Here is a 24,742-nt window from a genome sequence, read left to right on the forward strand (position 1 = left end):
AAAAGGGGAGGGGGAAAAAAAAAACCCAAACTTTTCGCCAAAGCAGCAAAGAAGCATCTTCGTCCTAAATGGTTCAATTTCTAAAATTTCTGACTATTTTAGAAACCAGTATTAAGAAAAAAGAAGCCTTTTAAGTTCCTAATCCATAGCAACCACAGCACCACACATTAAGTTATGCATGTATTCACTGAAACTGCTAAAAAGTGGTTAAATCCTTCTCGAGGATCCTATCACTCAACAATAGATGAATCAACTGCAAGAACCACATGCACAAAGCAAAGACATGGAGGCAAACAATAAACACTTCAGGAACGCACTGATACAAATAATCACCTTTTTTTTTCCTGCAGCAGACAGGACAGACAGATTCCTTACAAATCTCTCCACTGCATGTTTTAAAAAAATCACTATTATTTTGGAATTCAAGTAAGTTCTTGGACAAATTCCTGAAATAATCAGTTTGTATTTCAAAAAGCATCTGACATACTTCTCAAGTCCAGGTTTTAAACCATGTGTACTGACTTCCATTTCACTGTCCTTCGAGTGTTTGTTTTGGTACCTGAAAATGCCACATACAGAAACCTGACAAAAAGATGCTTTATGCAGGGCCAAACCTGATGTCTTCCAAAGAAACTGTTTTGAGGCAGGTCTTCTCCGACCGTTACGAGTTAACTAGTAAATTACAGACTGATTTTCAATCCCTCCCCAAGAAGAACTCTGGGATTAGGACAACAGAACACCTCAGCCAAAAAGGTCTGAAGTGCAATTTCAAAATTCTCAATGAAGTTATCCACTTAACACAAGCATTAATTTTGGCAACTCTACATTGGACCAGGGCATCCCCACCACTATGGTAACAAGGAGCTAGCCACAATACCTAGCAGTTTTGTTGGTTTGGGGATATTTCCCCAGAAAAATCTTAGCAATCCTTCCCTCTTCATCATTACCTTCTGGACTTCCCCAGTATCAGGAGCTCTGATAAAGTACAACTGCGTTCATAGTGCCAGAACCGTGAGGCTGAGGTATGAACTCTAGTAGAGCCTTCACCAACAAGAGAAATAATCAAATAACTCTGTGACACATGTGGCTATCAAAAATGGACTGAATATGCATAGCTGAGCAAAGCTATGCTTGATAAACACAGTATCTTCTAAGGCAGAACTTGACATTCCCAATGTGAGAAATTGAGGGGGTAGAGGTATGAGTGGACAGGACTGAAGTATACACATTACGCAGCCAGTCTTTGCAGTCACAAAAGAGAAAGTCTTCCGTATGCCTGGTCTATCTAAAGCGGACTGAGGCATATTGTCACTGAAGGAAAAGAAATTCCAACAAAAAGAGCTTAGACCAAAAGGACCACAATTCCTTACAAATGACAGCACTTTTACAAATCCTAAGACAACTTGCCATTTCCCCCAAATACCTGATCCACAGTACAACGTGAGCAAGAAAATGCATCCTTTGCATTCCCTATGACTTGTTTAGCGTAAGACTTACAAACTAAACAAGGACCTTAAACCCTTATCCCAAATTTATTTCCTGATACAGGACACTAGGTACTAGAGCCTATTTATGACTCATACAGATCACATTTGACGTGGAAACACAAGCTGTGTAGCAAATAGCATGGTATCACCAACTATTATTTCTCTTCTACTCGGACTTGTACATGGTATACTCAGTTCATCTGTAAGCAGAGAACAGCATTGCAGTCTAAAAAGTCTGCCATCTCTTGCCCCATCACCCAGTATCGCCCAGGCAAGTTTCCAAATGTTTATCATGGATCAAAACAGCCTGTCTACAGTCACTTAAGCTCACAGGAAGCCATGTAACCTGAAATGGAAAGAGCATGACATAAAACTGTGAACTGAAAACGAAGTGTGAACACGGTAAGATGTACAGCATTTTCACAGTACACTGACTGCTTTTATTACACTGCAGTGAGATCGCTTGGCTGTAAAAGCATGAGATTTACAACTACCACATCAATAAATGTATATATTAATATCATATGTATATATATAATATAAATGCTGTATTTTATGTGGTGATTGGAGGGATATTAAAATTTCTCTCAGGTGCACCTTCTGAAGGAAGGGAAAAAAAAAAAAAACCCACACAAAGCAAAACACCAGCTTTTTACATGCTCCTAATATCATGAGAACGTGAACTCGTAACTTTTGACCTTAGCTTCAACAAAGGCCATCTGCAATATTTCATTTAGATCCAAGCAAATGTCTCTCCTTATATACCAATGAAGTATCAAGCAATTCTACTTCTCATGAAAAAATTAATTTGTCTACACATCTCATACTCTGCGTGATATTACAAGGGCAGTTTGATTTTGCAGCATACTGAATTGAAGAATAAACCCAAATGAGCCACTGTCTTCCTTGCACTGGAGAGAGAAGGAAACCGCAACACAGGAAAGAAAATAATTTGTTCACAAACAAAGTGGGGAGGCAGGGGGGGAGAAAGAAAACAAGAAAAAAAGCAGCAACCGGAACACAAGCAGCTGGCGCTCGGGGACTAGGAAGGACTTTGGCTCCACAATAACAGGATCAGTTGCATAATTGCTGCTGCCTGAGAAGTTATACAATGTCTGGCCTTCTCCTCATTAGGAAAACAAATAAGCAACAAACAAGGCCTTTTAGTCCACAGCAGCTAATAAATTAAATACTACGTGTAAAATCCTACCAAAGAGAAGGCCCTCTGTAGTTTCAAACATTACTTTTTAGCTTACTGGAACATAAAGCATTGAATTCTATGTTAACCCTTACCAAAAACATCTTATTTCCCCTAAAAGCAGCATGTCCTAACACCAGTGCCAAGCCACAAGAATTTACCACCTGGTTTCTGTTGGAGAAAGCTGTCTCTAAGTCTAAACAATGAAACACGACCTCTCCTGTTGCTGCAGAACTTTGTGAATTCTGTGGCTATGACAGCATTTGAACAGGAATCACATACTACCAAAAAATCCTAAACACTAACACAATTCTAATTCTGTACCTGGGTATTTTGCATATACTTACAGCAAAGCTGGCAAAATATTATTGAGAGAAATTAAATCGACCTACGAGGCATAACACATCACTGAAGAAGGAGCAGGAAAGAGGTTTTCCTGAGTGGTTATGCATTGTGCAGACCTGTATGCTGTGGCATCACACAAAGAGTGAAAGTGAGGTTTGACTCAAGTGTGACAGACCGCGAAGATACTGCATGCTGATTAAGATGCAGCTGAATTTTAGCTTGCCAACACTGAATCCATAAAGATAATTCTAGACTAATTATAGCCCTCTCGTTAAGGACTCGGACCAAAAGAACAAAAGTTTAACCTCCTCATCTAAAATTTGCTTTCTCTGTGATTATCTCTTTTCTGCTCTAAGTCTCGTCCATTTGGTTCTTCTTACCTCTGGGTCAGAAGGTTTATATCTTCCCACCATGATTTGGGCTCACAGCCCAATGCTGCTGCATTGCAGACTCAGCAAAGACATGATGCAGCAATATTCCTGAATTTCTTTGAATGTGGAAGTACATGTCATTGCAACCAAACCCTGAAAGCCATCCAGATAAAACCCAAGAGGCCCCATGGCACTTCAGAAAAATTAAAAAAACACACAACAATGATGCTAAGATGGCAGTCTTGGCCAGTTTATGGCCTGTTGTCATATTCTAGCTAGCATCCAGAGTATCGCAAAATTCACTGACTCTGCACAGACAGAACATTCACTGAGCATCCCTACAACTTCAAGCATTACCCCCTGCGCTCAACACAGACCACTTCCAGCAATAATTGCAGGAATCAGTAGCTCCCCTTGAAGAGAAGTGGAAATACTGGACTTGTATTGCAGTGGAAGCACAGATTAATTTAAGAAGTAAGGGAGACACCTAACTTATATTCCCCATAAGCCACCTGTCCAGTCTGTCAGCTCCTGCGCAACTAGACAGATGGGAACAGAACCATCTCTAGTCAAGTGAAAGAGAGAAGCTGCTCACCTGAAAGCCTGCGCAAACGACCATGCTGGCCACAACACACATTGATTCCGAATATCCAAGATATTCGGGGACCAACAATTACAGAAAGGCGCACTATTCTCTACTTAACTCACGAGCCCTGAACTTGTCTCAGGAAAATGATACAGATGCTATTCTGCCAAACTAGCCTCTTCCTGTCACTACACCCACTGCAGACTGTCTTGACCAGTTACAACTTCAGAAGCAGTGGCCAGGTCACAGCAGCATTCCACTAGCAGCGACTGTAACAGGAGAGCAGCATATTTCAAACATTACTTTTTTTTTTCCCCCCGTATTAGGGATTGCTGCAGATGGCAATAATTCAATCTTTAAAGCCCCTTATTGTGAATATGCTACAAAGCAGCCTATCTTCATCCATAATGTCTCAGCTCAGAATTAAATAAGCCACTTACCTTTCCTAATGCTTCTGCAACAGCTCAGAATTTTGATTAATGACCTGCTGTGCACCAAGTGCCCCTTCTACCAACATTAGCAGCAGTCCCATCACTCCCCTCCTGGCTCTCTGACAAATGCTGCGAACTATTCTCATGTTCAGGACTCAGGCAGGAGTCAGGAGAATCACTTTACCGGTTCAAAGAGTAAAGCAACTGCAGCCCACTCTTAAGACACTACTGTACACTAATAGGAGCACAACCAGAACAGCTGTTGAGGATCAAGAGTGTGATGCCCTTCCTTGTGAAGAAGACAAGAAGATCTGACAATCCCACCTAACCACCCCACCCAAGCCCCCTTCTTTTTTGTTTTGGTGCTAAGGAAGGAGGAGAAGGACGAAAGCCATAAAGTGGTCCAGCACTCCAACATGAAAAATCTGGCACTGTTCATATATCTACTTACAAGACAGATACCTAAATGCTCAAAACTAACCAACTCGGAAAGCTCACAGCTAAGCTTCCAATGCTACTAACTGTGCTACCCACTTTCTAATGCACAGGGAAATGGTTTACATAATATGTGTTTTGTTAGTAAATATAAACATCTAAAAGATGTTCACCTTAAATGACTCACTTTCTAGGTGTCTAGTCTTGCTCTATAGTTGATTTCCAATTAAACAGCTCTCTGGAAGTATGATCTTCAAACCAACATCTAAGGTGATGGAAATCCAGTACCTGCAAAAGGCAATTATTTCATCCCAAGGCATCCTACACATCTATCTTGATTTTGGACAGCTGGGTCCACACACTTAGGAGAGATGAACTCTGCCCTCTGTGTGGCCCAGTTGATGAGCGTATTCTTTTAACCCCATCACCCAGTATCAAATACTTCAAGTCTGCAAGAACATTTTTTTCAATGAAAAATGGACAGACAACTAATTAGACTCACTGCAAAACCCCTCCTAAGCCACTAAGCTTTTTACATCCAGGTAATTTGTGTTTAGGCTTTGCAAAAATCTTTCAGACTTATTCTGGTCTTGAAATATCTTCCCAATTAAATTAAAAATATCTCTTTTCAAAGGGGGAAGAGAGAAAGGAAAAAACAAGAAGGAAAAGGAAAAAAAAAGGGGGGGGGAAGGCAGAAGGCAGAGCAACAATAAGCAAAGTAATTATCAGTGACATGGAAAAAACAACAAAATTGAGCAGGGAAGTTCTGGGCAGGTAAAAAAAAACCACAACAGGTGCATGCAGAAGACAGGAAGGAGATGCAAAATGGAAGACAGACTACAGTTTTGTGGACACAAGTCCTGAAAACCTATTTACTTAAATCACTAGGAACTCAAATGCACGTGTTCAAATCTGATTATTCCTGCTTTGAAACCCTAAAGCTTAGTTTGAGAAGAGGTCAAAAAAAATTAAGCAGCAATAGCATAAAGCAATGAAAATAATTGTCATTTGTTTTTGCCCTTTAAGCCATTCAAAGGCTTTTGCCTGCTTTGTCAGTAGCATACTCTAGGAAATCCCAAAGCTTACTGTGTTTTGGCCTATAAAGAAGACAAACACAAACATACCTTTTCCTAAACTTATCAAGTCTCAACAACTACTCACCTGCCTACTGAAACAAACATAAAACTTTCATCCTTACGTCATCCCACTCAAGATGATTTAAAAAATTAACACAAAGAAACAAAACTAGGATTTACATATCTTATATAAAACTGAAATTCTTTAACTCACTGGTCACCAGTCCTATCAATAAAAGGGGAGTCAATACCAGATTCTCTGAATCAGAAACAATTATGCTGATCCCAAATTACCTGTGCACATATACACTAAAAAAAGCAGTAATATTTGAAATGTCAGTGATACCCTGGATTTAGATTAACTGAAATGATCAGAAGCAATTAAGTAAAAAAATCCATCAAAACAACCTATTTAGTCTTCAGTATATTCTCCTTTCTATTTTTAGTGATAATTAACAAGATCTCCATATTAAAAAAAAAAAAAGAGGGGGGGCGCAGTTTTGAGAAGGGTTGAAGTCTATCAGGCCCATGCTGCTGTCTGCAGTTTCTCCCCTGCTTCAGGCATTTCCAGGAGGACACTGGAGAATTCTCTGTAGCAATCTTTTTTTCAAGCAATATTTTGGCATAAATCCAAAGTATTTCTTTTAAAAGTGAAGCTCAGCACACTGTATTAGCAATGGACCTGTAAAAAGTCCACAAAAGATTTCCAAAAGAAGAGTTTTCTTTCAAAGGCAGATCAGAAACGACACACAATTGAGATTATGATACCCAAAAAGACTCCCAATAAAACCCAACAGAAAGGATAAATGAACGCTCTGGCAAGTGAGCACACACACACACTCCCTTGCTAGCTGTCATGAACAGAGCTTTTTGCAAGAGCAGACTACCAGAACAAACCACAAAAGGAAAGTGAAATAATACAGTTGTTTCACTGAAAGCACTCCCAGGAGCAACAGAAGCACATATGCCACACTTAAAGGGACAGACACTACAAGGGAAACACTAACTGTGAAACTGAGCTGGGTCACTGGGTTCTCTTACTTTCGGCAAGCTGACACATTCCTTCCCTCTGCCTGTCCAGACTTGTCAGCATACCGCTTGGAAGCGGCTGAAAAACTTATAATGGTGTTGATAATGTAGAGTGTACATTCAGACAGCACCTCCTCCTCTGTCAACCAGCAGGGACACCCAAAGAAGAACAATTACTCTACCGTCCAGCAACAGGTGCCCAAAAGGGACTGGCAACAAGGGGGCTGGGCATCACTAACCAGTGAGATGAAGGAAGAAAGGAAACAGAGTAGAAATAAAAACTCTGGGTGACTGAAAAGCAAATAGAGTCAGAGACAGAAAACAAATATTCCCTCCCAAAATCCCCACATTTTTTCCTCCAGTTGAAGACCAGGGACAAAAGCACTGTCTACGTCCAAGCGAGACTGACTACTGCTATTTCCTAAACTGAAAGAGGATGGAGGGTGGCGAGGTGGGATGAAGGGAAAGAGCAGCATTGCATGATGACTGCAACAGTTCTCTTAGGCTTGCAGATCCACTGAGACAGTTACCCTACAAAGCTCAGCAGAGAAACGGTCTTCCAAGAACTATCATGACAAGTGACACTGCTTTGCCTCCACTCCCTGCTCTGGTGACAACACAATCAGCACAGTGGAAGCCAAAAAGAAAAACTGTTTTTTATTGGGAGGATCTCATATTCTGAAACCATCTGACATGCTTAAAGTATTGGAGAGGGGGGTGGGAGGTGTTTACCGGACACACAAGAAAACACACAACAACAACAACACAAAATACACCACCACAAAAAATACCCACATCAAAACAACACAAAAAAACACAAAACAAAGGGGGGAAAAAAACCCCACAAAACTCCCTCCAAGCCCTTGCCTACTGGGTAATGAAATTTCTATCATTTCAGGACTTAATTGTAAGGACTGCAATAATGTTGTTTAGACAAGCTAAATTAGTTCAGATTTTCCAGACATCCTTCTCAAAGACATTTATATTTGCTATCTCACCCACATTATTAAATTGATTGTTTTGAGATAAATGTGGTCTCCTCACATGAATATACTCATTCAATACCAAAGCTGGCATGTGCTGTTCAGCACAATTAAACTGATATCTTCAGCTCAGCAACTTTGCTTTAATCACATTAAAGGTACACCAGCTAATACAAGCCATATATTAACAGAAGCCAATAATTCATGCACTTAGATGAGCACACAGTGGGTATATGTGGTAACTGCAGACTGACACTATTATTTGGATCTCCTTGTAAACAAGGCACCTTAAAATCACAGATTCATAGAATCATTTAAGTTGGAAAAGACCTTTAAGATCATCAAGTCCAACTGTTAACCCAGCACTGCCAAGTCTGCCACTAAATCACGTCACTAAGCACCACATCTACGTGTTTTTTAAAAGCCTCCAGGGATGGTGATTCCACCAACTTCCCTGGGCAGCCTGTTCCAATGCTTGACCAACTTTTCTGTAAAGAAGTTTTTCCTAATATCCAATGTAAACCTCCCCTGTCATAACTTGAGACCATTACCTCTTGTCCTGAGAGACATCCATGACCTTTTAGCATCGTCCATTTTAGTACAATCAAATGTACAGTTAGATGCTAGGAACCAGAGAGGGAAGAAGGGATCAGAGTACAGAAAACACAAATTCCAACAAGCCCACAGCAACATGAGTAATATGATTCTTGGATGCAGTGGGAGGCACCCCTGAGTTGGGGGAGATCAGTGGGGAAAGAGGGGAGGGTTTCAAAGCAGGCAAGAAAAACTACTCCAAGTATTCAAATGCCAACAGACTACCCTGAGACATATAAAGGTCCCTCTTCTTAAAGGATCTTAACCTCAAGAAGGCAACTAGAATACAATTAATTACTAGCAATCACTTAAATATATTGTATTTATCACTGAAGGTCAAGAGAAAGTTAAAAAAGAGACTGGGTCATCTTCTCGGCATACAGATCGTATTTACATTGCACAGGGCTCTTTGACCTAGCAGATACTGGATGCAGCATGCACTGGAAGAAAAGCAAATTCACTTTTGGTCTGGAAATAAAAACTTCTTAGGAGAGTTGTAATTGACCAGAACAGATTACCACCATGTAAGATTTTCCCCTAACCCAGAACCATTCATTACATGGGACATCTTTCTAAAAGAGACACTTAATTCACCTAAAAGATGTTGCAACCCATGCAGTGACGTGTCACTCCCTGCGTGGAAGGACAGCCATTTCTTACTGTAAAAACCATTACAGTCATCCAAAGATCACCACTGAAGTACCAGATTCTTCAAAAGACAGTTGCTTTCAACTAAGAAAGGACACCACAGAGAGAGAAAAGATGTCAGCCATTGTAATTATATTGCTCCAGTACACACATTTTTCAGATCCTGCTCTGAAACGCCCATGTTCTCGGTCCCTTTCTCTCCTCCTCCTTCTCCATGCCTTTTTATTGGAAAACATTTGATTTAGACTGGACTAGCTAGTTTTCAAGATGAATCAACAACACCTTGCACAACAAAAAGCAGAAAATAATAACCTATTAAGAGGCATAAATTGTGAGACAGTACTGTACTTTTTAGTACAAGCCTCCAGCTCACAATCAACTTTTGCCATCTTCTTCCCAGCCCTGTTCAAAATACTCTGTTAGGTCTTAGGAATGGAATCCCATCCCAGGAATGCTCATTACAAATGGTAGTAAGCAAGCTTCTCGCTCTTCTTTATAACATCAAAATACTCAATAAAAAAGAAAGGGAGGGCAAGAAAACTCTGTAAGAGAGAAACGAGGAACTGAATTAATGCAACACATGTAAGCACATATGGACATGCCCCATCATTTATTGTCAGTTCACAAGTAAAAGAGGAAGACACTGAAAATGGGAAGCAGAAAGTTGCAAGGATAAATTAGAAGAAACTCATGTAACAAAACTCACTACTGGTTTTACCAAGTTCACCTATAATTAAGGAAAAGCATTATTCCTTCTTTGGACACAATGAACACTGTCATACTTCCAATAAATGGTGTCTTACAAACACAACTATAAACGCCCACTGTGTTGAGGAGACCAGTCACTTAGGCAGCGGTTTCCCCTATGGACAAGTGATTTCACCTATCAGCCACAAAAACTGTCCTTCCTCCAGCCTGTGAATCTTCCAGGACTGGCCACATCAGACTCACAGCTACCCAACAGATCACAATTGACAGCAAGACCCGTGCTCCATATACCACCCTATATAACTGCCCTAATATGCAAAACCTAGAAACATGTATTTCTGAGCATTAAAGCAATCAAGTGTCATTCTCTCTCGACACAGTTCAGCCTAAGCATTAGTCTAACAGTACCTGATGAGAGAGCTGGAAGGCAAGAGAAAACTTTTTTTTACATTCACAGTCACAGTGAACTGGTCAAAACAAAACCCTCATGACTTGTCTGCCAGACTGGTTTCTTGTCATTTTCCCATTTAACTATTTTTACCAAAGAAACTAGGGGAGGAGGAAAGGGGATCTGTTTTGCTGGGTTTACTTTTTGTTGGTAGATTCTACTTGTTAACTGGCAAACTGGCCATGGATATATAAGTAATCATTAACAAGAAGCAGAAAAGAAAAAGGTCAAGCATCCTTGGCAAAACAATTCTACACAATTCTTCAAATTATCTGTAAATACCTTTTGCCCAGTCTAAAGAAATAGCAGCAATACTCATATTAATAAGAAAATAACAGTCGAATAATAGAAGTCTTCATCAGGCCTCCATTTTCCATTCATATAGACAAAGCTATCCTCCTGAAACAATTATACCAAAACCTCCTCAAGTAGAGTTCTCACACATTAACAAGAAAACACATGACTGCACATCTACTATGAGGTGTTTTTTCTTTAAATAGCAAGACATCTATTAATCCCAAGCAATGCAGTTCTTCTAAAAACCTGTTATTCATACACTTTTTTTTCTCCAAAGCATTATTTAATGTTTTAACAACAAAGCACGACTTCTGATTAATGGTCTTGCTATGTTTCAAGTTAATACTAAACTTTCAGTCAAGTCAAGGTGTTCCTCATCGAACTCCTGCCCCCCTCCCCCTGATTAACTATGGACTTGTTTCCTTGAACATGCACCCTCATCAAAGTAAAAAGATGAAAGGGCACATATTGTTTATAATCGATTGCTTAAATTCACAAAAGCAGCCCCCTTTCTCCTTAGCAGAGGTAAGAGCCTTCCACATGCTGTGCTAACCTTCCAACAAGGTTTATGTTAGCCACTGCCAGGACCTCACAGCCACTGACACCAGTCACTGCTGCCCACCACTCTAAATGCAAACGCAGAAGTCTAAGCAATAGACCAATTACAAGATTAATGGCAAAAAACAGTTAGAATAAAATATTCAGTACTTCCATATCCCACAAAATAAAAAATGATCTTACTATGTTCAGTAGCACATAAAAAAAAAAAAAGAAAAAAGTCGCCCTCTGCCTAACTGCCATAGTGCTTCATAGTGCACCTGAAAGATTCATGTCTTCATTTGTTGCTTAAGAGGGCATCAAAAGCTCACCACACACCCACCGCCTCTTATCTCCATAAAAAGTCAGGCCTCCAAACCCCATGCCCCCAACTAAAACATCCTAGCAAATATCCTGCTTCAAGGAGGACTAGATATCCCTTCCAACCAAAATTTCTCTGACACATTCAAACTCTCCCAGGTGAACTTAAATTTTAAGACAACTCCTTCCTCTCAATACATAATAAAGATCAGTATTCAAAGACTGCAGCAATTAGTCTGTTGAACCAGAGTCTTGCCCCATCATTAATGCCAGAATAAACCCTTCAACATGGTTCCGATACCCATAAATACTGGAGAGCCTTTCTTCGAGCATCGGAGAAATGAATTCTAGAATATATGAAAAAATAGGACTGCTAAAAACATGTGGTTTTGTTGGGTATTTTGGACAAGGTCCAAGACAGAAATTAAATTTTAAATACATTTTTTAAAGTGGCAAGAAGTTCACCATACCTCTTTAAGCACACTTTTCAGGATAAGTTTGCAGAGGCAGGCTATGAAAGTAAAAAAACCTGACATACACCCATCCCTCCCTCCCTCCACACACACATCAGAACAGTTTCAACCTTAGCTGAATTGTGTGTAACTTCGTACAACTGTTCCTGAGAATAGTTATAAAGACACTATATTTCAAGAAAGCTCCTAGAAGTAACCTTCATCCTCTTATAAATGACATTGAGCAGGGGTCCTCAAACTACGGCCCACGGGCCAGATACGGCCCCCCAGGGTCCTCAATCCGACCCCCGGTATTTACAGATACACACACACCCCCGCTGGGGGTTGGGGGGGAACCAAGCAGCCGCAGATGACTGCCTGACGCTTCATCCGCATGCCGGCCTCCTGTTTAAAAAGTTTGAGGACCCCTGATATAGAGCAAAAGAGACGACTGGTTTCTAGACACAAACATGTGACCCTCCATCAACAGATTCACAGGCTGGTTAACTTCCCTGGGAACTTAATGTGGAGGTACAGGGAATTTAACCAAAAATCAAGAAATGTATGTCAATTGACCATGACCCTGCAGTGCTTGAGATGCTCCACTTTCCTACTCAAAGGCCCCGTTGAGAAGAATACTACAGAAGGCAGACAAGCCGCTCTTATAAGGTTCTCCACCACCACAACCCTCAGCTTAACACCACAAGACAGACCTGAACTGAACTCCACACAACATAAACACCTACTAACAATGGTGTCCTTTTTTTATTCTTAAACAATTTAGATAAGCTTATTTTCACATGTTGTGCTATTATGTTTTCATTTGAAATGCTTGTCCTTACTCAGGCTGCAAGTTCAACTTCATTCCTCAAAGGATGATGGAAAAGAGGATGGGCAGGGAATAGGAGGAGAATCTTTATCTTTCAAAATTATTCTGCCTGTGCCACAGGAGGCTAAATCCTCACCTTGGTACATTCTCTACTCAATCTGGGCTACTTCAGGAAAACATCAACTTTATTTTTTTTTTTATAAAAGAAGATCAAAACACGAACCAAACAAAAAAAATAATGATTTAAAGACACTTATAGCTAGATTAAAAACATTTTTCCAAGTACACTATTTGCAATACAGACACCTTGTCTGCTTCCATTTATTTAAAAAAAATGCACAAACAAGCCAAAAACCAAACATTCAGATCATCATGTGTATTTGATGCATATATATACACACACACAGACACACATTATGTGCTTTACTGAAATAAAAATAGGTTAGTTTTAGGTAGTTTAACTGATCAGTACCCTATTCCAGTTCACACCAAGAAACCGTACAAGTAACTAGGGAAAATTAAAAAAAAACACAAACAACTGAACAAAAAAATTCAGCTACAAATACAGCATATCCGAATTCCTGCCTCCCTAAATACAAGGGAGACCACCAGTGAAATTGCAAGGGATTTCAAACAGAGAGCAAGGAATCATTTTCTTTTTCCCCTCTTGATCCAGCACTGCTAGGAACATGCTTATGTTCCCAGTAATAAACTGAAAGCAAAATATTTCTGTCTCCAGAAGTTACTACAGTCAACGTAAGAAATGTTGCTACAGTGTCTTTACACTCTCTAAACGAAAATCTTGAAGAGCTACTCCCTGGTTACTTCATGACCCACTCAAAACCTAAATTAAATATTCTTCACTAGCTTATCCTCACCGCTCAGAACTGTGAAAAAGAAACTTTTGCAAACCTAATTAACAAGCAAATTAGCATCTTCTTAGATCATATCCACAGAGACTTTGTTTTTACATTTCTGTTGTGGCTCACTGCTCAACTGCTACTGGCTCAAGTATTAGCATTTGATTTGTGATAAAATACCGAAACTGTTTCTATGCCTGTTTCACATCACTCTTTATAAAGAATGTTTACTTCTGTCTGTTCAGAGATGCATCCTTTCTTCTGCAAAAGAAGAAATATAGGAACTCCCAAATAAAATTAATTTCACTCCTCTTCAGTCGCTTTATCAGGCAGGAAACCAGTGATGACAAGCCCAGGTCTGACCACATCTTTCTCAATCTCATCATATTCATGGCATCCCAACTCCAAGCATTTTGCCATGTGAAGATTCCAAAAATGTTGGAGCCCTCACAGTTATGGGAAAAAACTGACAACTGCATATTCAAAGACCAAAACTGAAAAAGGAAATCCATTTATCTCATGCTTTTAATGCTTTAAAAGCCATAACTTGAGTCAATCTCACAGCTGAGGGTCTGCACCATGACATTTCAACTCATAGGTTGGCAACCCTGACAATATCAAAAGGTTCAACTTTTACATTAAGAAACACACTCCGTATCTGCTTTGTCTGTCATTCTACCGTGCGATACATTCTGTACTCTGTGCACTCATGCAAATACAAAGCAAGGCCTTGATCTCATCCCTGGCTCTCACATGGAGACCCAAGGACCTCCATAAAACCCCACTGGAAGTAAATAACTCTTGGCAAGAATGCAACAGCAGAGACAAGTCCTAAGACCATTAATGGCACTCTGAATGCTATGGAGGTGGTGAATCCTAGTGCAAAACCAGTAGACAGCAGTCCTATTATCATCAGCCTGCAGTGAAAGCACTCTTCTCTCCCGTTCCAAAGTCAGAGCACTAAAGTCCACCCTCTCCCATTCGGTGGGGATTCAAAAGCTTCTAGCATTAAAAGAAACACGCACAGGGAAACCCAAAGTTCTGTCAATGTCTTCCACTGTCAGAACAGTAAGACACTGCCTGGTTCCACAAGAGAACTTTGACAGATATGTGGGCTTAATAGCATTAAGGCTGAGGGAGCCTGAGGGAGCTAGGAATTCCCAGCTCTTGGTTCCCTTTACTCCTCTGGTTGCCCACAGACAACTGCTTTGTTTCTTTTTTTCCCAAAATTAAGGATAATTTCTAAGCTTGCTGCAGTAATTCCATATAACACTTGCCCCTCCTCCACACAGTCCACCTACTATGAACAACTCAAAGGCCAATACTTCACGCCAGTCTAATAAACCTCAACAAAACCTGAGGCTGATTATGCCAAGCGCACTTCTATCTGATTAACCTTCTTAACGATCTTTACTCTCCCTAAGGCATTCTGAACAGACTTTCTCCCTTTTGGGATTGTCCATCATCCAAGTACTTGCAAACTCTTTTAATAAATAAATGATATTTTGTCATTTTTGTAATGATTTTTTTTTTAAACAGCATACCTTCTGAACACCCTAAGCATCCTCCTACCCCTACGGTTACTCCTTCTATTCCCCTAATCTCCAGTTATATAAAAAAGGACATATTTAGAGGGCCAAGTAACCAAATACAAACTTCAGGAAACATGTAGTGTACAAACCCCCTCTTCCTATTACAGCTAATCTGTGATTTAAGATCTTGGTTCTCAGCAAAAACTAAGGGCAGCAAGCAGCACTACTTATCACCATTGCATTCAAATACAGTCCACTTTCTGAAGCAATATCCCATCAGTTATTAGCCTACACAAACCAAACCACCCTGCTTCGAATTATACTGAGATTTTTACCATATCTTCATTTGAAAACAATAAATCATCTGGTAATGTGAGAACATAAAATATGGTTCACTTGCACCCACGCTCCACCTGGCAGAATGATACTGAGAAAAGTACCAGCCAAACAATCCAGGTAGAGCTACCCTCAGATACCCAATGCATGGTGATACCTCTGACAAAGCCAGCGAAATAGAAAGCCAGACGAAAATTTCTCTCAAGAGTTCCTGGATCCACATTCTCACTGAAGTCACACCATTCTAAAAATGAAGGACCCTAAAAAACATCTAAATAACATGCAGGAGTATCTTCCATTTCTAGCCATGGATCTATCTCACTACTACCAAATTGTCAGCTCTGAAGGTTTTTGCTTTTCTCCATTTGCTTATTTGACACTGCTGCTTTAAGCATCAGTTTTAGTAATTTCTCTCTACTCTGAAACCCTTCACTAGAAAGCCTCAAATGCACACCCAAAACCAAAACCGGCATGACTGTTAGAAAGAAAATGGATGATTCAAGAGAATGAGTAACTTCTTTCACCAACTAAGAAGTTCATAGAATAAGTTGCTGGGGAAAAGTACGCAAAAGCCAACTTTAAAGGGTCTGACTTCTCCAAGATAGGCGCCTTAGAGTTGGAATAAGAAGCTTAAGTTAGGGATGTAACTGATGAATACCCACCCAACCCGAAAAAGTACAAGTTTAACTCTTACATACTTCCAGTGTAACATGCAATTTCTCTAGAGCAAGAGAGAAAGGGATGAAATAAGCCATCTGGAAAACCCACTTCTTCCATGTGTTTTCAAATTTCTTATTTTCTGTACCCTAAATTAGCCAACGTGCTCAAAGATTTTTCCTCCTTGTATTGTAATACAATGCACTACATGAAAATAACAATATTTGTGAAGGTGTAAGAACTAAACATTCTTTTAATGCATATCTGTGTGTTATAATTCAAATGCATCCATCTTACCTTTCTCCTATATTTCTTAATCTTTACACAAAACTACAAGCTATGTGCCCTCATACCATCCAGTATCCCTTATTGTTCATTTATTCCAAACAATTCACTCCCTCCTAGCATTTTAGAAGATACTTTTTACATGTGCTACAGTAAGTTTTGCAAATCTGTTCCTATTCTGCGATATGACACAACCATTAGAAGTTACATGCTTAAGTTACATGCAGAAATCTATCACAGGACACGGACAAAACACCACAACCAGCAAAGCAATCAAAATGGGAAAAAAAAAAAAAAAAAAAAAAAAAAAAAAAAAAAAAAAGATCCAAAAAGATGACATGTAGCTCTCAATGAAATAATCGAAATAATCCAATTCCAAAGAAACATCTAACAATTCTTTCCAAAAATCTCAATACAGACAGTTCTACACTCATAGCTTTGTTCAACAGGTGAGGAAAGAAAAAATAAAAAGGAAAAACCCCACATAATAAAAAAAAAAACAAAAACAAAAACAAAAAGATTCCCTGCTGTTATTCAAAATTCCAAAAACATTAGCACAATTGTCAAAAATTATGTCAATTGCACATTTACACACAGAACAGAAATCAGAAAACTTTGCCCCACAGCTGTTCACGGGAATAAAACTAAAGATATACATCATCTTCATTCACAAAAGACTCAAAGGAAAGAAAAAAATAAATAACTCCTGCACATTTAGAGCAAACCAAATCAGGAAAGGAACAAGATCCATTCTTCCTTCTCTGCAGCTACCAAAGCTGCACTTTGCACCTGTTTTGAAAGCCAAAGCACCAGCAAACAGCTCCTAGCAAGGGTGAGCCCGTTCCCCCAGCAGTGACAGCAGCACCTGAGACCAAAGCCACAGCCTCCTCACCAGGCGGTTGCTACCTATAGTCCTCCCGGCAGTTATCACATCGCTTTTTCTAGCAGCTTCTAGACAGAAAGAAAGGAAGACTAAGGTCTCCAATGTGTAAAACCCTATTTCAGTTGACTAACCAGTCATGTTTGGTGTACCTTCTGACTAATACTCATTAAAAGAAGTATGTTGAGCATGACAAGGGGCATGGGCAGTAACCAACAACACCCCAATACCCTTCAGCTACCTTAAAGACCAAGTAGAAAAGCTGAGCTCCCGCTCATATTTAAATGCTTTACAGGCATGTATGCTACAATCCAGTTAGCTAAAGATTGTTCCCTCTTCACCATTCATACAAAAATTCCTTTAATTACACGTGAGTATCAAATCAACATAGAAAGTTTAAACAAGCCACTTTGAGAAAGAAGATGCTACGCAACACTAACCCAACAATTTTATACAGTATTTCTTCTTCCTCCTTTGCCCATTAAGGTCTGATATAGTGTTAGGATAAAAATCAAGCAAGATATGCAGCAACTCTGCTATAGATCATCTAACTGAAATAATCACCCCCACCATCCGATAAGTGAGCCAAACACAAAAAAGTCTGTAGGTACTGTGTTATTTTTCACTGTCAAAAAAAAAGGCGCTGTACACACTTGCCTGTAATATCACAGAAGAACAGGGGACGCAACCAACAAGCAAAAGCTTGCACTGCTGCACCACGAAACGTGGCTCGCTTGCCAAACAGATGCTCTCAAGGCTGGATCACCAATAATGCATATTCAGTCTTACAAAGTTTGCAGTGCTATCACCTGAGCCAAGATGCTGCTCTCACATCCACACCAACAACTCCAATGACTTCAGTTAAAACGTTACAAGCCGCTAGCAGAATTTTGTACATAACATGAGAAGCTCGGGCACATGAGAGTACAAACAGGAATATAGGCTATGGCAACACTTTCTATACTGGCTGTGGGACAGCTGGTTAAAACAAATGTGCATAGGGGCCTTATAATTATGTCCTGTCTTCTCCTACCCAGCCTGGACAAGGTGCAAACAGCCCAGCAAAAGGATATAAAATCTCCAGTAGAAGATAACAGGAGCTATACAAGAATGAAACTGTTTATTACAAGATTAAAACTGTTAACCAAATTACAAAGTTAAAACTGCAAGCTGTTCCAGGAGACGTGACAATCTTACATCAGCACGCCTCAGTCCCTTTGACACTGAAGGGTACGAGAAGGCTTACAGTTATAACTCAAGTTATAGCTCCCTCAAGACACATACGTAACAAAAAAAGTATTTTAAAAAGCAATCAGCATTGCCAATAACTCAAAGAAACTAATAACGTAAGTATTTGTCACAACTTGGGCATTTTAAATGCTGTACTATTGCAATTTGCAGTAACAACAACAAAGAAGAATCAAGGAGGAAACCAGTGAAGTTAAAAGCTTCAGTATGAAAGGCATGAAGTTTTCCCCCTTCATGCGTACCCAAAAATTGTACTATGGACCAACGAAAGATTCTATTTCCCATTTCAAAATGCAAGTTTCATTCCAGTAACATATCCAGTAACAGACTTCCACAATTCTAATTATCAGAAAGGCAAGCACTAGGGGGTAAATTGTGACTAAGACTCTAAGGTTTTTCACAGCATACCATATCCGCCCTCTCCAAAATCTGTTTATTTTTGGCAAATGATACAAGACTTCCTTATAGCAGGAAGTCCTGCAAGTCAAAGGCCACTGCTGAAACAGTATTTCCACTATTTTGCAATAGGAACTTAAAATCACTTACAAACACAAATGAAACTGCTTATCAACATCAGCAGATTTGTCCTTCAGCAATTTAACTGTCAGAGAGGGAACTACTGGCTTTTCTTTACGTTCCTCAGCTTAGCACATCCTCAGAAACCCAAGTAAAACACCACAACTCAACACTACAAAACAGTTAACATCAACATTTGGGAAGTGAAACATCATGTTCCAACACCAAAATTTCCAAACAATCTCATGACAGTCCTGAGCATTTCAAAGGGCAAGCAGAACATCTGCCCACACTCATCCCATACTCTGCACATAGAGCATCCACGAAGTTTTCCCTACGCTACAAAAATCCAGCTGAACACGTATAGAAAACTACAAAATATTTAGATGGGCAGAAGTGAAACGCATTGCTGAATTCCTCCAAAAGTAGCCCACATTGGTACATACTGAAGACCTGCTCACCTTGTATACTACTTCTGGCAGTCTAGCTCCAGCAAACCAGAGCTAAATACCAAGGTTTTCATACCCACCCAGATGGCAGCATACCTTCTCAGCCAACTCACATAGCAAGATGCAACACCATAATGCAGCCTTCTGAACTAACCTTGTTATTTCAGGTTGAGTATATTAAGAATATTATTATAGTTTTGTTATTTAGCATGCTTCTGTTACTGTTTTGAAAGAAAGAAATGAGATCTCCTCTCCCATAGTACTGATACCACACAATACTACCAAGTAGCTGATCTTGATGCACCAAATGACAAACAATCAATCGACTGAACTTACTAATCCTTACTTAAAACTTTGGCATAAAAATGTTGTAATACATTTTTAAACACGTGCTGAAGATACTAAAAAAAAAAAAAAAAAGACAGCAGCACTGTCCTTAACTTGCTTTAACTTGAACCAAACAGATAATCAGCTGGCTAAGAGCTGCAACATAGTTGTTACTATATAACCCAAAACATACTACATTTTTATCCAAGTCTAGCAGCCTAAAACTGCCCAGCAAATTGGAAAAGTGAACAAACACGTCCAGTTCCTAGCTTCTTTCTAGAATACCAAACTGAAGAATACCACTATCTGATCTGTAGTCTACCGCCACTGATATTTGAGGCACTCTTCTACCCAAAACACATTGCTATCAACGGTGCTGAGTATTCCAGAGCTGGCTCAAATTGACCTCGACAGACCCACACCACTTAGTGCATAGACACCGACTCATAGTCCAAATATGCACCCCAAGTTAAGATTACCAGCACTTCTTGACCAGGATCATGGAGCAAAGGCACGATGCCATGGATTAACATGGATGCATGTTTCCAGCACCCAATGCATTCTGCTTCGTAAACATGCCTGCCCATAACCTAAAAGCACAGAAAAGGATTTGGTTGATTAGCACATCAGTAAGTTTTCTATCTGCAAATGCTGCAAGTCTACCAGCATTATGGATGAGAGAAACACTGCAGAAATGCCAGTTCACGCAAACTGTCCAGTTTGTTCACACAGCCTACTTCAATACACCACTAACTTGTCACCAAAATGGGCCAAGGATGCAATCAAGCTGGCTCTCTGCAAAACCAGCCTGGATCCATGGGAGCCTGTGAGCTCAGGAACATCATACAGCCATATACTGGTCAAAGGGGCACAGGCACCAGGCAGCAACACAGCTCTGGTGCAGTTTACGATTTAGCTAATTATTTGTTTGCTACAACATTCAATGTTTACTTTTCTTAACAGGAAATGTACGATTTGTTTTCCATCGCAAAATCTCACGGTCCAATACATGGACATGCACAGATCTCGTCACAAACCTACACTGCCAAGTAATCAAAATTAAATCATTAAAATAAGGCCAGAACTCACAGGTCTATACTGAAACCTTGGGAGTTACTAGTCAGCCAAGAAATTTCAGTTAGATTATTCATGAAACTACAAGTCAAAATACATACATTTAGTCCTCTGTGTTGTTCCATCTATAAGACCCTCTCTGTGCAGGCATACATAAGCACAGCTAGAAACTACCGTCTCAATCTTTCAAAAAGAACATCACACAAGGTCTCAGTGCCCAGCACCACTGACCGGCCCCTATGCAAACCTCTTTGCCTATGCGAATCACCTGCCAGAACTGCAGGGCAAACACTATGCTGAAGACAAGCAGCAGGTACCTCAGCACCTCCGCAAACCCACCCCCCCTCCCCCGCACCGTGCTCCGGGCACCCGGGGAGCCACAACCTCCCCGTCCCCGGGGAGAAACTCGCCGGGTGCGTTAACCCGAGCGCCCCTAACGCACCACAGGGTCGAGAACTGCCGCCAAAATAACTAATTACATTTTTAAAAAATGAAATTAAGGGGGACAAGCTACCCACCTCTCCGCCTGCGAGCCGGGCTTGCTCCCGCGGCGGCGGGCGGGCAACCCCGCGGCCCGGCTGCCCGCCGCCCCCACGCACCCAAGGGCTGGGGCGGGCGGGCCCCCTCCCGCACCTCCGCCGGGGCCGGGGCCGGGACCCCCCGCGGGAAATCCGCCCTCCCCGGCCACAACAAAGGCCGCCCGAGCGGCCCAGCGCCGCCGCAGCGTCCGCGGTGCTCCGCCAGCCCCCGCCGGGGCTTCCCTCGGTCCCCCCCACCAGGCCGGGGCCCCGGCACAGCTCCCCCTGCCCGCCCCCCTCAGCCCGGCGGGGGCGAGCCCCCCCCGCCCCGCAGGCTGCCCTGCCCCGGGGGCCAGGGCCAGAGAACGGCCGCTGAAATAAAGCATTAAAAAACCAACGGGGGGTGGGGGGTTGCCCGCGCAGTGACAGTGATCCATCACCCGAGGCACCTGCACCGCCGCCCCCTCCTCCAAGCCGGCGGCGGAGGGAGGCGGCCGCCCGCACGGCATCCCCGGGGAGCGGGGCGGCCGCCGCGGCCTGCGGCCGGGCCGAGCCAAGCGAGGCCGGTACCCCCGGCAGGGATGGGGGCCGCAGCCCGCCGCGCCGGGCCCGCGGGGCGGCGGCGGGTCTCCCCGCAGCGGGGCCAGGGCCGGCGGCGGTGCAACAAAGCGGCGGGGCGCGGGGAGCGGGCAGGGCCGCCAGGCACTCACCGGGAGGCGGCGGGGGTCTCTGTCGGTGCCGCCGTGCCCGGCCCGGCCCGCCGGGCCGAGGAGGGGGGCAGCGGGCGGTCTCTCCTCTCGTCAAAATTCTCTCCGCTCCTTTCCACGGGCACGGCTCGGCGGGAGGCGGGGGGGGGGGGGAGTTACGCGACGGAGTGTCCGCGGCCGGGCGGTGCGGGCCAGGCCGGGAGGGCGGCTCCCCCGCTGCGGCCCGGGCGGGCTCCGGCGGGAGGCGCCACCGCCGCTGCAGCGTCCGGGCGCTGGAGTCGTTCCGGCCCCATCAAGGCCGGGCCGGGCCGAGGGGGCCGCGCGAGGCGGGGCGGAGGGAGCGGGGCCGCTCCCCGCGGCGGCTGGTGGCCATCTTAGTCCTCCTCCTCCTCCGCGGCGCCGAGTGCCCCCTCCCCGCCCGGCTGCCGGCGCTGCCTCCTCCCTCCGCTCCTCCTCCTCCTCCCGGCTGGCTGCGGTCACCGCCGCTCCCGCGGCTCGGCGAGGCCGCCTGAGGAGAGCTGGTCCGTAATGGCGGGCCGCGGGAGCAGCCCCTCAGGTAGCGGCCCCTCAGGTAGCGGCCCGCCGCCCCCTCTCCTCAGCGGGAAGGCAGCGCGCCGAGGGGCTCCTCTCCTCACCCAGACCGGGTCAGCTCGACAGACATACAGGCCCCCTTCTTGGTTCTGGGGCTTTTTAGAATTATATTACTTTTCAGAGCGGTGGGTTTCCCGGGCAGACGCTTGGTTGGTTTGTTTTCTCCCTGTTCTCTGAGAGAAATCCCGCTTCTCTGGCACTGAAGGGCCCTGCCCTCTCCCCTCTGTGCCCGCCCCCAGCCCTGACACCGCAGGCCGGAGCAGCTGACACGCTGCCCAGCCCGCCGAGCAGGCAAGCCATCCATCCCAGCCGGGAGCCTGCTGTGGGACAAGGATGGAAATGCCAGGAGGTCAACGCAGGGCCAAAGCAGCCACCTGCAGGTTGGGGTTAGTGTGTGTGGTTTCCCTTAAGTTTTCCTCAAGCGTACATCCAGGGAAAGTCCTTTGGATATCCCTGCTATCAACCACAAAGAGGATTGTACATTTGTGCTTACCCACACATCTCATCTGTTACTCTTTTCCTAATTAAGCCAGAAGTTCATTAAATTCCCAACAGCAAAAGGACTTTTTTTCAGCAGGGCAAAGCGCAGGTTTAGCCACACCTGGGCACGTGGTGCAAGCGGTCACTGCAACCTTGGGACAAGCTTCATCTGCTTGGATGCTCCTGAGGAACGGTGCAAAGGTGTGTCTGTCCACACATACGTGACCAGATACCCTTCTGCCTTTTTCCAGTCACTTATAAACTTGCCTCCTTTGAGCAATCGGCTGCTAACAGCTCTTCACCCCCTAGAAGTTTTGTTTGGAAAACTAAAATTTTTTCATCAATGAAAATCCCTTCTGAAGTCTTCACTGAAAAGACTAAGCAGCAGTTCAGAGAATCTGGCTACAGGGGTAAAAGCTGCAATAAACAATACACAAACCATCCGAGACCTTGCGTTTCGCTGGCAAATTATCACAAGCACCAGGAACCAGGACCATTGCCACTTCCCTTTGCTAAGGGGTCTTACTAAACGAAGCTGTGTACTGTTGTACTTGAGGGCAAATGTAGTAAATGCCATTTATCCAGTCTTCCTTCTCTGGCTGTTAGCATCGAACATGTAAATCCACTTAATGTTTTTACTGGTTAACATACTGCTCTTCAGCTGGTAGTTGCCTTTTAGGTGGAGGAGACCTCTGCTTAAGACTCATGGATGTCTGGAGAGAAGCTAACTCTAATTCAGCTGCTAAGGAGCACTGATTGAAGGCAAAAGTATAACTCCAAACAAACCCTACTCCTCCCAACTGAAAAACAAAATAAGCAAGGTGAAGCTTATAACTTCCTTGCCTACACAATACAATGCTGCCTTTATTTGTTAGAGGCATCTTCAGACATCCCTAATTCACTGTATTAACAGGAGCAAGATTTAGCCCAACTCAGAACAACAGCACAGGCTATAGTTTGGGTTGGAATTGGACCAACTTTGCAATAACTGTACTTTTTCTGTGCAGAATAGTCAAGGAAGTATAGGCACTGAGACAGAAATCATGCACGGTATGCCAACCATACTCCTATCACAGCAACTGTAATATCACCTAGTGGCAGAAGCTCTTAGACAATCGGTATTCTCACGTCCCTGGAAAAAACTTACATTTTTTGCCATGTGGATCTTGTTTTGTCCCTCCTAACTAAATGCCTACTTTTCCTGACTTTTTAGACACAGAGCATTTTAACAACCTCATCCCCAACCACTTTCTCTCTACCCAATTGTTCTTCGCAGCCTCCTCTTCCCACATCATACTCTAGCAGAAGTAATTGTCACTGTCTGCTATGGAAAAAAAAATCGCAGTTGTCTACAGCTAAGGCTGTATGAGAAATGTTACAAGATCAAGAAGGGAAAATGAGGAGGACCAAAACATGAAACTATAGATTTGCTTTCACAGGGTGCCTTTTGAGGTCACTCCCCATGTTTTGTATTCATCATGGAGTAATGTATACACAGAGGTAAAAG

At 42.7% G+C, this 24,742-nt stretch overlaps 1 protein-coding gene across 4 annotated transcripts in view; it reads right to left on the reverse strand.

The window, feature by feature from the left end:
* Positions 1 to 22,569, reverse strand: part of WDFY3 (WD repeat and FYVE domain containing 3) — a 185,231-nt gene extending 162,662 nt beyond the window's left edge. For all 4 annotated transcript variants that reach the window (XM_055796848.1, XM_055796846.1, XM_055796847.1 and 1 more), the window contains exon 1: positions 22,168 to 22,569. The gene's annotated coding sequence lies outside the window, so the exon portion shown is untranslated. The remainder of the gene's footprint in view (positions 1 to 22,167) is intronic.
* Positions 22,570 to 24,742: the final 2,173 nt, after the last annotated feature.

Source organism: Falco peregrinus, chromosome 2 (genome assembly GCF_023634155.1).
Source record: "Falco peregrinus isolate bFalPer1 chromosome 2, bFalPer1.pri, whole genome shotgun sequence".
Taxonomy (NCBI): domain Eukaryota; kingdom Metazoa; phylum Chordata; class Aves; order Falconiformes; family Falconidae; genus Falco; species Falco peregrinus.